Genomic DNA, 12,428 nt, shown 5'->3' with positions numbered 1-12,428 from the left:
GCCGTACAGTGTAAGTATTTAGCACATTGCAGGTTGATTTGGGGAGGGTTGCCGTTTACTTGTGGTGTGTACATATAATAATACCTGCTATTGCATTAAATATCGCTCATTGGTCACCGCTGACGGCTTATCCTTGAGGAATACACTTCTCAAAGTGCACTTGAAAAGTGTAATGATTTCACTTTAACCGAGCAATTAGAATGACGGCACAATTTATTGGCCACTGTTTAATTAGGAGATTTCAATCTAACCCTGACAATTATAATTAATAAATTATTGATGGTGGACTGTATTATTTTCATTTGGTTTCTGACCAATGCACATAATGACGTTTTTTCTGTTCATAACAAGCATCAACGCTATAAATAAATTCTATTTTAACGGTTTTCATAGAAAAAGACAAAACGACTGCCCTTCGAGTATCTTGTCCAGAAATACGACCGAAAACTTAGCCACTGTCAATGGCAATTTTGTCTTCATTGGAGCTGTCCAGTGGTTTTATTGACGTAAATCTCATAGCAATGCCAATAACGTTAATGGTCATGGTTAAAGGAATGAATCATTTGATGACAATGTAAATGTAATGTTGGGGGGGGGGGGGGGGGCGTGAGACCTGAGAGTCTGGGGCAGTACTACTGTATATATGCGACCTGCATAATGTGGCTTTTTGGTTTACTGATGGAGCAACGAACCAAAATAACAGTACAGTGCTGAGTGCACACAATCACGAGACAAAGCTGCCTTAGCGAGGGATAGTTCTTAAAAGCTTGAGCAACAAACAATAAAGCTGACAGAATTTTATTAGCAACTTCCTTTTCAGAAGTAATTAGAGCTATATGCCGGCAATTGTTATATAGTGAAAGCAACCGTGTCTCTGTTATAGAACTTGGTAGAAAATCAATTTAACTGTTCGGAAGCTGATCGCGTGAAATTTGAGACAGCTATAATTTGAGCATCGAATAGTGATTATAACTATCTTCAGGTTTCATAATACCATATACCATGGTAATGTCTGATTGCTGGTTTCGATGACGAAGCCACCTGAGAAAATGAAACACGACCTTTAACAGAGAGGCACAGTTAATCGAGACAGGAGAAGGCCCTTTCAAGATAGTGTAAACTGCAGACTGCTCGCATAGGTAAAAGTTGTTTCTTGACAAAAAGTCAACATCAAATATAATACATCATCTCTCCGTTATTAAGACTTCATAGCTTATAGCTACGATACACGTGCAAATTAAAAGGGAAATTACTAACCTATTCGATTAAATCCTGCCCTTCATGTTTCAGAATCTCACAATTCACGTGTCTAGTTATTTAATACTGATTGTAGCAGCTCCCTTAATGATCATAAAGCTGCCGATTATGCGACCTACCAGATCATTAAGTCGTTTGATATTGAAATTTTGAGCATTATAAAGAGGTAATCTATTGAATAATGAAGTATTATTAGTACTCGTTAGCTGCTGATGCAGATAACATATTAACGTAGTGAACTTATAGCAGACTCAGCTATAACAGACGGCGCCACTGCTCATCTTAGTAACTGGCTAGAGGTTAGTACTGTAATAATAAGTTGCCTCCCAACCTGTAGCTCACTGGCTTATCGAGCGGTACTAGACTACTAGCACCATAAATGTCAAGCAGGGAACACTCGTTACAAAATTTAAGGTTTACAAACGGCGAATGAAATGTACAGGAAAAAACGCGGACCGTCATGCCCCAAACTGTCAAATTATAAATACTGTTGATTAGATGGATTGTGTTAAACTGAGTAACTTGATGAGCAACAATAAGTTAAACAAGAAAATTATTAAGAGCCTCATTGATGCCTGTAGCTCTGTCCTACGGGGGACTGGGGAGAGATCGTACAGACAGAGCCTGGTAACAGTAGCTCTGTCTCACGGGGGAGAGATCGTACAGACAGAGCCTGGTAACAGTAGCTCTGTCCCACGGGGGAGAGATCGTACAGACAGAGCCTGGTATAACAGTAGCTCTGTCCAACGGGGGAGGGATCGTACAGACAGAGCCTGGTAACAGTAGCTCTGTCTTACGGGGGACTGGGGAGAGATCGTACAGACAGAGCCTGGTAACAGTAGCTCTGTCCAACGGGGGAGAGATCGTACCGACAGAGCCTGGTAACAGTAGCTCTGTCCCACGGGGGAGAGATCGTACAGACAGAGCCTGGTAACAGTAGCTCTGTCCCACGGGGGAGAGATCGTACAGACAGAGCCTGGTAACAGTAGCTCTGTCCCACGGGGGAGAGATCGTACAGACAGAGCCTGGTAACAGTAGCTCTGTCCCACGGGGGAGAGATCGTACAGACAGAGCCTGGTAACAGTAGCTCTGTCCCACGGGGGAGAGATTGTACAGACAGAGCCTGGTAACCGTAGCTCTGTCCTACGGGGGACTGGGGAGAGATCGTACAGACAGAGACTGGTAACAGTAACTCTGTCTCACGGGGGAGAGATCGTACAGACAGAGCCTGGTAACAGTAGCTCTGTCCCACGGGGGAGAGATCGTACAGACAGAGCCTGGTAACAGTAGCTCTGTCCAACGGGGGAGAGATCGTACAGACAGAGCCTGGTAACAGTAGCTCTGTCCCACGGGGGAGAGATCGTACAGACAGAGCCTGGTATAAACCGTAGCTCTGTCCAACGGGGGAGAGATCGTACAGACAGAGCCTGGTAACCGTAGCTCTGTCCCACGAGGAAGAGATCGTACAGACAGAGCCTGGTAACAGTAGCTCTGTCCCACGGGGAGAGATCGTACAGGCAGAGCACATGTACAATGAGTGGACAGTGGCCACCAGTCAATCTTATTACCATGGGGCACCAGCGGATGGGATTATGTGTTGCGTAATTCAATGATTAACCATTTCTGGGTACCTTTTATTTCACAGTTCCATACCAGGTTTATTCAGGCGTTTCACTTTCAGTCATGTCAGCTTAGGTCAATTCATTAACCCCACTCCAGAACCAGTAGCACTAGCAAGGGCAAGTAAATCTGGACATGAGCTGTGAATTTCGAGAAGAACTGCGTTACCTAACTATAACCTTTAACAAAATAAGTTGGAGATTCTTAGCAGAATCAGTAGAACAAAAGCAAGTTCGATTATAAAAATCATATCCGATGATTCGTATAAATATTGAATAACATATCGAGAAACCAGCTATAATCATTTTGTAAAGACAGTAAGCAATAAGTGTCAGAGTGTAAGCCGAGTTAATGAAAACAAAAGCAAGTGTACTAAACAGTAATTTCCGAACAGTAAACTGACATTTCGGACAATGGAATAATTAATCAAGTCTCACATTGAGTTTTTTCTCTCAGATCACTGTGGAAACACACGCTGATTCACACAATTACTAAAACCAGTTAAAGCTTGTCAGACGGCCGGGGCTCATGTACCGGCAGTAATTATTGTCTAATTAAGAAACCAAAGTGTTGAAATCACAATAATGTGTGTTTTTTCCTTGTAAGGAAACGAATTCTACACACAGTACACCGAAACAGGTGCATTCTCCGTGGAGTTTTTATTACATCTCAAGATACGAGGTTTAATACTTTTATTTAAATATTTATGAGTGGTAACTTTATAAACATGCAATATCATTTGAACTGAGGACACTCAATACTGGATACCGGATACTGGACACTGAATCTTTGAATCACAATTATGAGCTATCAGTTGACAGGGATAATGAATGATTGTCAACGTTGAATATTATGAGTCGTATATATATTATGCACTATTATATTTATATTCACAGCACGTCACTGCATCACAAGCGTAACTTTTTTGGCGTTGCCAAGTCGAATTAGAACAGTTGACTGTTAAATGTTAATTTATAGTCTATCTAATCTGTGCAGACTGCTCTTTATTTAGATTAATTGATAATCGTGGAATAAACGTTAATGTTATAATTCTGTTAATCATAATGTCATACAAATTATGTAATATGTAATCAAGTCACGCAATCAGAAAGTAAAATCGAATATTTAATTGTATTGAATCGGTAAAGATAATGGTTCATGGATCACGCTTCTTTCAAAAAAAATCAAGGACATCTTGACAGCTTAAGTTAGATTTTTAAAATATATTTAATTACAGGCTGTTGCAATGTCCTGTCCTAAAATGCTCAATAAAATGTTGAATTACTATTACTAAGTGAATTATACTACTAAAAACATAGTCACATTTTCTGGGTCTAAACGAATAAAATAGGCAAGAGTACTACAGCGTACGCTAAAGTGAAGAAGAACGAAATGACGATGACTCGCAGCCTGAATATGTCACCGTTGCGGTGCGGTTCAAATTCAATATGTCTGCTTCTGTTCTGTGTTACCACGTGACGATCCATTTCCTCGTTACTAGACTCCGAGGGATCAGTGTCGATGCTGTAGTTACTTCGGACCGTCCTGAGACTCTCCGCACTATGATTCCTTTTTAGTCTAACCATCTTCTGTTTGGAATACTCGGCCAATGAATTGTATTTCATTTTCAGTTGCCTCTTCACGCTAGATGGACTAGTAGATTTCATTACGCTGGATGTAGTGGATACGGACAGAAGAGACAAGTCATCGAGGGATTTTGACCGTCGTCTCCGTTTATTGAATAACCTTTTGAACTTCCCCATACTTTCTCACGTAACTGATCGAGACATGAGCTCTGAATGCAACCACTTTGACAAATTCATGGACTTTCACATAAGACATATTTCTGGTTGTCATGGTAACACTCACAAAGCACGTGAATTAACGTACACATTGGCCTTCTAAGTGACAAATACGACAAGATTCACCTTTCATTGACCACTGTTTACCCCCTAGTGTAAAACCATGCTTGCTTGCTTTCAACAGTCAAGCCTCCTGCCTCATAGCACAATCAAATTTTGCAGAAACGTGCAGCGCCAGCATGTGCGCGGCTGCTTTACGTTACACTAAATTTAAGCAATGAAAACTATCTGTATACTAATTTGATTCGACGTTCGCGCGTTCCATAATACGAATTCTCCATCGATATTCGAAAACAAACTACTTGAATAAAACGGTTTAAATTGTATGCATAAAAAACGATTAAACATTAAACCAGAAATATACCCTGAATTACTAAGGAACCATCCAAAGAATTAGCAGAAATCATATTGATCGTGGAATTAATACAATGTAGATTTATACTTTAACATCATCAGCATTTTTAGTCAACATTGATACGTTAACGGAAAATTAATGTTTACTATTGATAATATCTCTTAACATATTTGTCATGCAATTTTCCACCGTCGCTTAAGCAATATCATAGAGTCTCGTGTATCCTGATCTCAGAAGAGTTTAAAATCCTTGTTCGTCTTCGACATGTCGTCCACAAACCTGAAAGTATCGAATGTTAACGATATTTTATGAGAATACGACAACTGTTACTTGCGTGTGCGTGTGATTGTTAAGCATATTGAGTTTATTTTCACAGTATTTCGAACGGGCTTCAAAATTCTACGAGTTTTCATCGTTTACTGTTGCCCAGAAAGTAGCAGTAACATGTAAATGCGATAATAAGGTAAAAACTGAGAAACTGATAAACATTTTACAGAAATTCATTTCAGTAATTCAATATCGAGAGTAAGTAAATGAATAAATCTCGCTCAAATTTTGATCCCAAGCATTATTCCTCAGGATCATAAGTATTGATCTATTACATTAAAATTGGTTTCTAATTTGAAAGATTTCTACTTTAAACGATACGATAGGGACATGATAAAAGTAACGAAGTGCAAGCAACTACGCGCTCACTCTTGCCAAGAAACACTGTGCAGCATAAAATGCACTAATAAAAGGACAGCAGTAATCAAAGACATGCGGTTAGCGGTAACAAGAAATACACCCTAATTGAGCTGTTGATTTTCATTTAGTTAAATCATAAAAAAGTTCAAAGTTAGGTTCGACTTTGGCAAGGCCAGCTCATACTTGTGCTAACGAAATTAAGCCAAAAGTGGCTCACAGCTCCCGGTTCTGCATATAGGGATGCACTTTTGGGCCTAAGGGTACATTGCCTGCCTTGTAGACTAGCCCTGAAGCGTTGTAACACTGATTCTGTTCGTGAAGTTACTGATTCACTATACTAATCCCTGTAAATATAACTTCTTGTTGTGGGAACTATGTTGATGGAGAATTTTTGGAAGTGATTGTTGGTGAAGAAGTAGATAATTGGATTGGACCAAAATGAAAGGAACATCGTAAAAGTCACGAGACGCAGGATATAGTCAGTGTCAGCCCACAAAACAGTACCATGAATAAGGTAATAGATGAAGTACGGAAACACCGAAATCAAGAAGGATGCGGTTACTAGAAGGACTATCAGGACATTCTTCTTGTTTACTGGATTTCTCGTTTTATTGACTGCGTAGATCACTAGAAAAGTGTTCATAAGAATCAAAGTCAGACAAGGCAATCCATTCAGAAGTATAGTCGTAAGATAATCAAAATATAAATGCCAGCTTTTAGGAAATGCTGTACGGTTCGACCCACACATGCATTGAGCAATCGAGAAATCAACAATAAAGATACGCTCAACTATGGCTCCGTAGAAGAAGTAGAAAGGAAGTATCATCGCCACAATGATAGTGATAACTGTTATGAACCACCGCTGTTTTTTGGAGCAATCTAACAGGCATCTCATTATTTTATTGAACGCCAAGGTATTTATCAAGAATACGTTAGCCACACATCCTGTGTACTTGTAGATGAACATCGCCTTGCAGAAAGTGTCTCCAAAAACCCATCGATTGTTCGCATAGAGAGATATGATGAGTGATGACAGGAATCAAGATAAGGATATTGTTAGCGATAAGATCTGACACTGCCAAGTTCTGAATGATCCATACTAAGAGCTTGTCCAACTTGATAGCTTTGTGGTAAAATGTTGAGTAGATCACGAAGCTGTTTCCGAGAAGTCCCAGGAGTGAAGATGTGTGGCACCAGACTTGTGATAAAATGTTTGGTAGAGTCATATTTTCTACTGAAAAACAAATTCGTCACTGCTCAGCTTTAAGATAGAACACTGAATTTAGTGAACAATGAAAAACAATGAAACTAAGCTTTATTCAACGATACACAATACGAATTCTTGAAGTCGTTTATCTATTTATAATCCAATCTTACAACTCTTAAGTCTTAAGCCAGAAGTATTGTTTGACTGAAGTGAAGGCATGATAATCTAAAACAACTAGCAGCAACCCGTCTAACCCTTAAGTGGTGTCGAGACTTAAGAGACACCACTTGGGGTCCAAATTTTGGGCACTAAAATTTTTATTTCTTGGCAAATTTTTTATTTTTTCATGCTGATTTGAAGGCATTTAAGACATTTGACCCAGTCAAAAAAGTTTCAGTTTTAATTTTATATCTCTTACGGTTTTTGCGGAAAATCGTGTTAAAGTTGATGCCATGGTGTCAGTAAAATGGTACGGATATATATCGTTTCGCTTTATATATAATAAGATAGTAAAAGCAGTCTTCGGAAAACGAAGGAGCAGCGTTCTATTATCTGATGCTAATTTTTATGTTGCATTAAACGGGATCAATAGAAATTGACCCAAGTATATAGAGTCACAAATAAGACAATCAAAGTATGGGTGTATCGGGTGACCGACAACTTCACCCAATTTGACCTAGTTCCCACACAGTTAATACGGCACCCAATCAGCTTAAATGATTTTCATATCGTGGTGTCCCAGATAAGTGCTAGGCAAACTTTCGATCCAGGAGGTTTTGAAGAATTCTTACAGGACGGACGTAGGACGGATATAGGTACTAGCAGTATTGAGTTAAGACCTGTTACGCCCTCTGAAATCAGTAAAGTAGTAAAAAAATTCAAGAACAAAGCGACACTTGACACAAAAATTGAACCAATGAAGCTTGCAAGCTTAGATACGAAATTCACAAAAACGTTGGCCGTAATCATAAATTCTTCCTTTACTGAGGGAATATTTCCAAATGCTCTAAAATCGGCACGAGTTGTTCCGATACACAAAGGTGGCTCTAAAACAGAAGTTACTAATTACAGACCAATCTCTTTGCTAAGCTCTTTCTCGAAAATATACGAAAAACTTATGCATAGTCGAGTTCTTGAATTTTTAGACTTCAATGGATCACTTTTTGAAAGCCAGTACGGTTTTAGGCCTGGCATGTCATGTGAACACGCTTTACTTAATGCTCAAAATAGTATTCTACACTCTCTCAACAGTAAGCAAATTGCTGTGCTGCTTCTTCTTGACTACTCTAAAGCTTTTGACGTTATTGAACATCCTATACTACTAAAAAAACTGGAACATTACGGCATTAAAGGTTCAGCACTTAAATGGTTCGAGTCCTATCTGAGCGGCCGCCACCAATTCGTGACTGTCGGTGGAGAAGACTCGAGGCCCAAAGAAATCCAGTTTGGAGTACCCCAGGGGTCGATTTTGGGACCATTACTCTTTGTGATCTATATCAACGACCTTCCAAACATCACAAATTTAGCTAAGTTTATACTGTACGCAGACGATGCGAATATCATAGTTACTGGTTACACCGAGCAAGAGGTTCAGTTCAAACTAAATCAAATAACCTCGCTCCTGATCAAATGGGTTGATAGCAACGGACTTGCTCTCAATCTCAAAAAAACTCACTTTATGGTATTTAGCAATCATAGAACGACAACCCTTTCTAACATTAATGTTTCCATAGCTGGAGTAGTGATAGATCAAGTGACTGAGGCACGTTTCCTCGGAGTAATAATCGATGATAAATTAACGTGGAGCAAACACATACATGCCGTTAGGGCCAGGATGAATAGATACATGGGTATCATGTACAAAATTAAACGGCACTTACCGTTAAAAGTAAGGCTTCAAATTTATCACAGCTTTGTTCAATCCCACCTCAATTTCTGCTCCCTCGTTTGGGGTTTCGCAGCCAAATCACACATTGAGTCACTATTCACAAAACAGAAACAAGGTGTGAGAATGGTTATGCCAGGTTACGTCAACTATTTCTACAAGGACGGCCAATTGCCTGCACACACGAGGGATAGCTTTAAAGAGTATGGAATTCTCACTATTCATGGAATAATCGTGAAGAACGCACTTATATTAATGCACAGGATGAAATACTTCCCTGAAACAGTGCCAAAATCAATCAAAGGCCTTTTTCCAAGTAATATCCCGACAGTTAACTCCAGCCATGAGACTAGCTCTGACTGGCTTCTTACATACGGTAGTAACACTTTTAGACAATCAGTATTTTTTAAAGGTCCACTGCTTGCCATCACTGAAACAAACTTAAATATAACTTGTCTTCCCAGCTTATTTTCAATAAACATTTACAAGTCTAATGCAAAACGTGTGCTATTGGAACACCAATCAAGAGGCAACAACGAGGAAAGCTGGAAAACCTTTTTACTGAATAATATTCCAGGTTTAAGGAAATCTCAACGGTCACAAAATCACACACCCCACAACATAACTTAGTATTAGTAAACTATCATGAGGCACTCACTCAATAAACTTCTTAGTTACAAAAGCACTTCAAAACTAATAATTACCGACCACTTTTGAAATCGGAAAATTTTCACTGCCAGACCTGCTACTAGTTTACTGATAGTACTCCTGGCCATTGCTCAATTAAAGCCTTATCAGCACAACACGCACAATCACATATCATCAACGTAGCTGATCTCAACGCATCATAATAACAACCACGCGCACACACACCCACTTACCACTACACAGTACCACACAGAGCCCAGCAATCAATTCAAATATCGCCTAGCTGATTTTGATAGAATAACATCGTGATCCAGCGTGATGAATTGTTTTAATCTTAATTGAAGTTAAACGGCTGCACCCCTGACTTTTTAACTAAAAGACAAGAGACGTATATATTAGGACATTTGTAATCTGATAAAATTTAAAAGTTTTGGTGTGTGAATTAAAGCTTGGTGTGAGAATTAGTGTGGAAATAAAGAGATTCATTTTATTACATCATATATCTTAATTAAGTGACAGTAAGTATTATTATTTTAACTACAGCTTATATTATTTCAGTTAGTATTGACATGAATGTTACGATTTCAGTTTATTTATTATATATTATATTGTCAATAAACCGGTTTCAAAGCCCTTAAGGGTGGCCCTCGGGTCTTTAAAAAAAAAAAAAAAAAAAAAAAAAAGTGTTCAGTGAGAGCTAATTTTTAATCGGATGTATCTTCGGTTATGATGGATATTTGTTGATGCTATAAAAACTGATTACCAAAGAACCTATTAGCTGCCTCCCTGTGACCACGGGCTTTCTAGTCTATATCATAATTCAAAGAATTGTTTTTGTATGTATGAACGACCGCCCACGTGAAAATTAGATGAAAAATAGGAAGTTAGGCAAAAACCAAAAGGTTACATAGCTACGGTGTTGTAATGCACACGGCTGTATCTTTGGTTGGGATGGATATTTTTTGATACGATTAAAACTTTCTTTCAAAGAATACTACTAGCTTCATCTTTCTAGTCATTATTATAATTCAAAGAATTATCTTTGTATGCATGTATGTACGACCGCCCACGTGCAAATTAGGTAAACAAATACAAGTTGCATAGTAACCATAGTAACGATGTTTAACTTGCACGTGCAAAGATTGGCTACGACATTTTGATCGGTTTTGTGGTAATATGAACATAACTCAATGAAACAAGAAATTTAATTTTAGCACATTTTAGAGAATAAAAAGATGTAAAACTAAACATAACGAAACCTCAGGCACCTATATATATATATCGGTTGTAAAGTGATTGCATGACACAGTATTATTATTATATCAGGTCTCAATAAGAGGTCTCGACTGCCTAGGCATCAAACCTTGGCAATCGGTAATTTTCCTCTGGCCCGGAGTCAGCTGACCCTAGGGACCAGAGGATAAAGGCGTAGAGACTGTGTGTATCTACAAAAGTGGTTGTTTTTACAAGAGACAGGACTTGCAACACAAGGGAAGAAAAACGGGAGAAACAAACACAAAATGCATATTAAATGACTTAGCAAATAGAAATTCAAACAATCCTACACTACAATAAATGTTTATTACATAATTATAATATGTTGTATTTATACAACATATTATAATTATGTAATAAACATTGTTGTTTATAAACAAGAAACAGGGCTTGCAGGGCAAGAGATGGGACACATAAGAGCTGGCCACAGAGTGTATAATACAGTAATTCAGCAAACACCTATTACTAATACTGAAAACTTAATCACAAATTATCACAATTTATTATTATTATTATTAAACGTGGGCAATAACATACGCTTTATAAATTATATAAACAAATTCAAGTCTATTTTTCCGATTTTGCTAACTTTTTCTTTAGATCTGACACAGTAAGTCGTGGTAAAAATATAATTTTTCACAAAATTGCATTTCTCCAAACTTTTGGTTGAAAAATCAAACGACATGAGAGTCGATACAGCAAAGCTTTTGACCGCGCTGATGGAATCAGTTGGACGGCAAACTTACACTGATAGTTTCGGGAAAACTTACACTGATAAAAACCCATTTTAACAGCGTGAATATTTATCAAATACAAGCGCGCTAGCTGCTAGCATACTTGTATCATTTAATTTTAAATCAAATTTATTCGGATATATATTTATTGATTATGTATTGAATTGGTGATAAATAATTTTTTTTAAAATTGTCTTTTCTCGATAGTTTCGGAAAAAGATCATTCCTAATATAACTTTCTCGATTTGTTATTACTCAAAAATGCACCCAGAGAGGACAAACAGACTTCAATGAGTATACCTTGTGTTAATGTGTTTTTGATTTTATGACATTAATTTTGCTGACCTGGTCATCTCACTGTTGACGTGGGAGTGTCGGGCACATCTCGCCCAATCAGGTGGCGTCTTACTGTCCTTCTGCCACCACCCATGTAACAATACTGATCCACTTAGATTTCTAAGTTCGCATTTAACGTCAGGCCATATGATGTTGGGTGTACCCCTGTCACCTTCCCAATAAATCGTTCCCTCTCCGGTTTGGTTAAAAGTTTTTTGAACTTGTAAGTTCTATCATCTGGAAGTTAACCATACCCTGTATGTGATTGGTGCTTATCTATCCTTTCCTTTCGCATCTGGTCGATGAATATCTGCATTCCATTTTACAGTCAGCGTGGAATCTTCTGGACGTTTTATTGATGCGGATCCGGCTACCATCATAAGCAGGATGGTTTAGGACTTCTGGTTCTGTTGAAGCTCTTGTTGCATTTATGTCAGGCCAAATGATGTTGGTAGTACCCCTGTCACCATCCCAATATATCGACTCCCTCCTCCGGGGTTAAAAATTGAAACTTGTTAAGTTCTATCATCTGGGAAGTTACATACCCTGTATTGGAATGGTG

The 12,428-nt window shown here is 38.3% G+C and overlaps 1 long non-coding RNA gene across 1 annotated transcript; it reads right to left on the bottom strand.

Moving 5' to 3' along the window:
- Window positions 1-5,041: 5,041 nt before the first annotated feature.
- LOC134826350 (uncharacterized) lies at window positions 5,042-11,960 on the bottom strand. The gene is made up of 2 exons (XR_010161692.1): window positions 11,876-11,960; window positions 5,042-5,373 (listed from the first exon to the last, which is right to left on the bottom strand). It is a non-coding gene; the product is annotated as an uncharacterized LOC134826350 (long non-coding RNA).
- Window positions 11,961-12,428: the final 468 nt, after the last annotated feature.

Source organism: Bolinopsis microptera, chromosome 2, assembly GCF_026151205.1.
Source record: "Bolinopsis microptera isolate Bmic1 chromosome 2, MBARI_Bmic_1.0, whole genome shotgun sequence".
NCBI classification, from domain to species: Eukaryota; Metazoa; Ctenophora; class Tentaculata; order Lobata; family Bolinopsidae; genus Bolinopsis; species Bolinopsis microptera.
Note: the sequence above shows the minus strand (reverse complement) of the source record. Positions and strands in the feature narration are given on the sequence as shown.